Source organism: Vigna unguiculata, chromosome 5 (assembly GCF_037176805.1).
Source record: "Vigna unguiculata cultivar grain cowpea cultivar isolate G323 ecotype 2 chromosome 5, ASM3717680v1, whole genome shotgun sequence".
Taxonomy (NCBI): domain Eukaryota; kingdom Viridiplantae; phylum Streptophyta; class Magnoliopsida; order Fabales; family Fabaceae; genus Vigna; species Vigna unguiculata.
In genome coordinates, this window is record NC_140796.1 from 6,112,730 (window position 1) to 6,118,729 (window position 6,000).

A 6,000-nucleotide genomic window follows, 5' to 3' on the forward strand; every position below is an offset into this window, starting at 1 on the left:
AGATGAAATTAATTGAAGAAAATGATTAAAAGTATAAGAAAGAAAGTGTGTTAAGTTTAAAGATAAGAATAAGAACAAAGAGGAGCAAACTTATGGTTGATCTATAATATTATTCATTGAATATATAAGACTTACATTACATTGAATAAGAAATTATAGTGTCCTAAATTTTAAAATAGAACATAAAATTGTCTTACTAATTTGAAAAAAGAGAATATCAACATGAGATTTTATTTATATTCATCATTCTACTTGACTTAAGTATTATTCATGTTTATGGTTAACCAATTAACGAATGAAGTTTTCTATGTAATCAAATTAAATTTATCGAAAAATATTAAAATTAATACATATATATATATATATATAAAATAAAGAATTTTATTTGTCTATAAATTAAATTATAAAATATTTAATCTATTTATTTTATGAAAGTTTTGTAAAATATCGTTGCTTATAACAAATAATGTTTTTCATGTGATAAATAAAGTTTTACTATAAATTCTACGTATTGTATTGTTAAGAATGATATTTTAAATATTTAATTCCATAACATAATTAATTATAATGTAAAATATTTACTTGCATTGAAGGTTGAGATAATAACTATTTTTTATTTAATATTCAAATTCAAAATTAAAATTATATTTAACCCTAATAGAAATAATATTTTATATGACTTTTGATAAATATAAACACAAAGTACTTTATAATTTAGTTTAAAAAAATACAATTATTTTATAATAATTTAAAAATAAAAAAACACATTTAACCTAATTATAGGTTGATAATAAGCATGTATTATATTTTTCACACTTTATTTTAGTTTTATCACTTGATGATAAAATGTGATAGATTTGATACACCAATATTTTACAACCAAGAGGGAGTGAATTGGTTTCGCAAATCTTTTATTTTTCATTTTACTCTAAAACCAGTTTTAAAGAGGTCTTTAACCAATTTACAATATGTGTTTAAGAATGCATATTGTTTAACCTTTATATTAAACAAAATGTAAAAGATAAAGAAAAGACAGCACAAGAAACACAAAGTTTTATACTGGTTCGATTTAATCGAATCTACATCCAGTCTTTAACTATCAACGTCAAACATTCCATTTAAAGATGAAGAGTTAGGACAATACAAAATCCACCTATGTACTTCCTACACTCTAGATACACTTGAAATAATCATTCAAGAAATGCAAAGTAGTAATGCTACATGCAATTACTAACACCTATCACAATCATAGTGATAGAAACACACAATTTCAAGACCAAGAAACCAGAAAATACAGTAAACAACAATAATAGTGATATGTTGAAGATGAACTTGTGATGGAACAATAACACCTTAATCAATGTAAAGCTTGGTATCACAATCACACACTTTTCTTGAATTCTTGATGAATAACTTTGATGAACAATGAAGAACAATCGCAAAATTCTCCAAGAATCCTTCAACAATTTTTTTTTCTCAAATCTTGTGCTTCAAAAATGTCACCCAACAGATGCATTGATCTGGTTTTTAAAAACAGGGACAATTACTGGTGTATTTAATTGACTAGGTTATCTACCTGATTGATTACTTTGTTCACAATGCTAAAGACCATAGTCCAGACTTAATCTAGTTGACTAAATTAATATTCTAATCAGCTAGCACGACAAGACAACAAATTTAAACATCACACACACACACACCAAACATGGCCTAATAGATTATATTAACATTCTAATCAATTAAACATGAATGATTTAACACATTTAGCTTGACTCACATCAAATTCATACACACATCTATGTCATGTTTGAATTTCAACTATCCTAAGCTATCATTTTCACATGAACATCATAAAAAACAACATATAAGTTCTCTTTGAAAAATAGGATCTAACAAAATGGAATATGGATCTTGAGCCAAATTATTGTATACAACGTGTATTTCAAATTCAAACATCTAAAGTCATCAAAATAACATTAAAATAAACAAACAAATTTTAGCATTATTATTTTATGCAATAATTTATTTTTAATTTATTGATTTTAATTTCTTTTTTCATAATTTCATAATTTCATAATTTTATAAATATTTAATTTATATTTTAAATATATTATTTATCATAAAAATATCACATCAATCAAATTATTGTTAAACTTTATTTTTATTTTTTATCTTTTTTTAATCAAAGAATCTATTTTTGTCCTCGCTTTCCAGTTTTTGACTAAGAAAGGAAAAGGAAACATCGATTAAAGAAGCTAAGGAAATTAAAAAAAATGGTTTTCTTCTTTCTTTGCTTCTCTATTCATGTTTAAGGTAACTATGCCATTTAAATATTTTTGAGTGTTACTATTTTTATTAAATTTAATTACAAATCATAATATACAATATTTTTTTAATTCTTATTATATTGCTCTAAAAGTGAGTGAATTTTCACAACACATAAGATACCGACACCACTCTCAACCCAAAACCTTAAGGCAATGGGTTTATGAGCCTTGATTCTTATATGGTGCTCTACTTTCTCAATTATGGTCAATGTGGGACTTAGACTCACACTTGGATTCCTAACAATCTCCCCCTCAAGGATGAGTCCCTTCAATCACATTGGTACACTCCCCCTCCAGCGGAAGCATTCCCAACCACGAGTACCCCTTCTCGTACCGCCGTTCATCTTAACGGGACACGCTTACCTGGAACCCTTGCCAGGAAGACTTTCGATACAGGGACCTGCACTCGTCTAAGCCGGTTTTTAACCATCGGCTCTGATACCACTTGTTAGGTTTATAAGGAGGGGGTTTCACTAGGGAGAACAAACACCAATGAGACCTGAGCCCAACCATATAAGACACTGACACAATTCTCAACCCAAAACCTTAAGGCTTTGGGTTGAGAGTGGTGTCGGTATCTTATGTGGTTGGACTCAGATCTCATTGGTGTTGTTCTCCCTAGTGAAACCCCCTCTGTAAAAACCTGACAAGTGATACCACTCTGATGGGGAAAACAACAACAAACAATATACCAGAGAATGCAGCGGATATAATTTCCCCTAACTTGCAAGAATCTATGAGGAGCAATAATCAAATAGCAGCAATAATAAATCACCAAAAGCACAAATAAAGGCACCAAGATTTTTAACGTGGAAAACCCCTCAAATCAAGGGTAAAAACCACGAGTCGTCCAGACCAAAGAAATAGCTCCACTATGATCAACAAAAGTACAAAAGAGTCTCAATCAATAGCACAAATTAGTGCCAACACCCAACCAAATAACAAAGCAACAAAGCTTTCAAATAGAGAAGAACAAGAGGGGAAAACCTCTACAAATCACTGCTGTAGTGCGAAATTAATATCTCCCAACTCAGACCTCGTATCAAAGATCCGACCGGTCAGAATGAAGAGCAATGAGTTCAAAACCTGCTGTAAAAATTTCAGCCCGATCCAACGGTGAACGAATCCGCAGCGCCGAATTTACTGCGACAGCTCTATGAAAAACGTGAACAAAATTTTCCCTCTACCTCTCCCTCTATGTGTTAGGGCTTTCAGTGTATTCTGACTCTATTGTTCTGCCTCTCTCTTTATTTTATAGCCTCCTCTCCACTAGGTTTAAGTGAGACATGGGCTTCTCAAATTTTGGACCTTTTCTCCACATAGGAAGGGAGCCCAATACCCAACAAATCTCCCTTTCACAACTATGTGGAGATAACCGCCAAACCGGCGATTTCACAACAAACTTCAAACTTTCCTCTTGGCAATGCTTTAGTCATCATATCAGCACCATTATCATCTGTATGAACTTTTTCCAACTCCAACAACTTAGCATCCAAAGCATCACGTATCCAATGATACCTCACATCAATATGTTTGGATCTAGAATGAAAAGTTGGATTCTTACCAAGATGGATAGCACTTTGGCTATCAACAAACAATGAATAGTTATCTTGCCTAAAACCAAGCTCCTGCAAGAATTTCTTCAACCATAACACCTCCTTGCATGCTTCAGTAATAGCAATGAACTCTGCCTCTGTAGTAGACAACGCTACACACCTTTGTAGTCTTGATTGCCAAGCCACAGCTCCTCCTGCAAACTTTATCAAATAGCCCGAAGTGGACTTTCTGGAATCAATATCCCCAGCCATATCTGAGTCTGAGTAACCCATCAAAGTAGGTTTATCACCTCCAAAACAAAGCTTCATATCAACTGTACCATGAAGATACCTCAAAATCCATTTCACAGCATTCCAATGCTCTCTACCTGGGTTTGACAAAAATCGACTAACTGTACCAACAGCATGTGCAATATCTGGTCTTGTACACACCATCGCATACATCAAACTGCCCACCGCAGATGCATAAGGAACTCTACTCATATTGGTCTTCTCAACTTCATTTGAAGGACTCTGTTTAACACTCAGTTTAAAATGAGTAGCAAGAGGAGTACTCACAGCTTTAGCATTTTCCATCTGGAATCTCTGCAACACCTTCCTAATGTATTGCTCTTGTGATAGATAAATCTTTTTTTCTCTCCTATCACGTGAGATATGTATGCCAAGAATCCTTTTAGCAGCTCCCAAGTCTTTCATGGCAAAAGACTCGCCAAGTGTCTTCTTTAACCTGTCAATTCTGGAAATATCTTTCCCAACAATAAGCATGTCATCAACATATAATAACAGGATAATAAAGTCATCATTAGAAAAACTTTTAACAAAGACACAATGATCAGAAGTAGTCTTCTTGTAACCCTGCTCACACATAAAATACTCAAACTTCTTATACCACTGCCTTGGAGCCTGCTTCAAACCGTATAGACTCTTCCTTAGCCTACACACATAATCTTCCTTGCCTTCAACAAGAAAACCATCAGGTTGCTTCATGTATATCTCTTCCTCCAAATTACCATGAAGGAAAGTTGTCTTCACATCCATCTGCTCAACCTCCAAATCAAGAGTAGCAGCTAAACTTAGCACAGTTCTGATGGATGACATTTTCACCACAGGTGAGAAAATCTCATTAAAATCAACACCCTTTTTCTGTCTGAAACCTTTCACCACTAATTTGGCCTTGTACCTTGGAAGCGTAGAATTTGAATCTTGTTTCACCCTGAAAATCCACCTAGTTTCCAATGCCCTTTTGCCCTTAGGCAATTTCACCAAGTCGTAAGTGTGATTATCATGCAAAGATTTCATCTCATCTTGCATTGCATCCAGCCACTATTTCTTCTCTTCATTATCCAAAGCCTCTTCAAAACACTCAGGTTCTCCACCGTCAGTCAAGGTTATGTACTCATCACAAGAATACCTTGTAGAAGGTTGTTTCTGTCTATTAGACCTCCTGAGTTGGACTTGAGGTGATTCAGGTATATCACCAAGATCATCATCATCATCATGTTCCTCTTGAGCATCATCAATTAGAACCTCTACTCCACTTCCAAACTGTTGATCATCAACATCACCATGTTGCTCATTGTCTTGAGCTTCCGTTTCAACATTCTCCAAATTGTGAGCGGACAACCTCATCGGATTACCATTAGTGAGATTATTGTCTTTCTCGGGTGTGGTCTTCTCCACCTTATCAATGTCTTCAATGGTCTGGTCTTCCATGAATTGTACATCACGGCTTCTAACAAGCTTCTTCTCAACAGGATCATAAAACCTGTAGCCAAATTCATCCTCACCATAGCCAATAAAGATACATTGCCTTGTCTTTTTATCTAACTTGGATCTTTCATCCTTAGGAACATGAACAAATGCCCTGCAACCAAAGACACGCAAATGATCATAGTTAACATTCTTACCAAACCAAACTTTGTCTGGCACCTCAGTATTCAAAGCAACTACGGGACTGAGATTAATAACATGCACAACTGCAAGCAATGCCTCTCCCCAAAAGTGCTTAGGCAACTTTGCTTCCGAAACCATACATATAACCCTTTCAACCAAGGTCCTGTTCATCCTCTCCGCTAGACCATTCAACTGAGGAGTTTTAGGAGGAGTCTTCTCGTGTC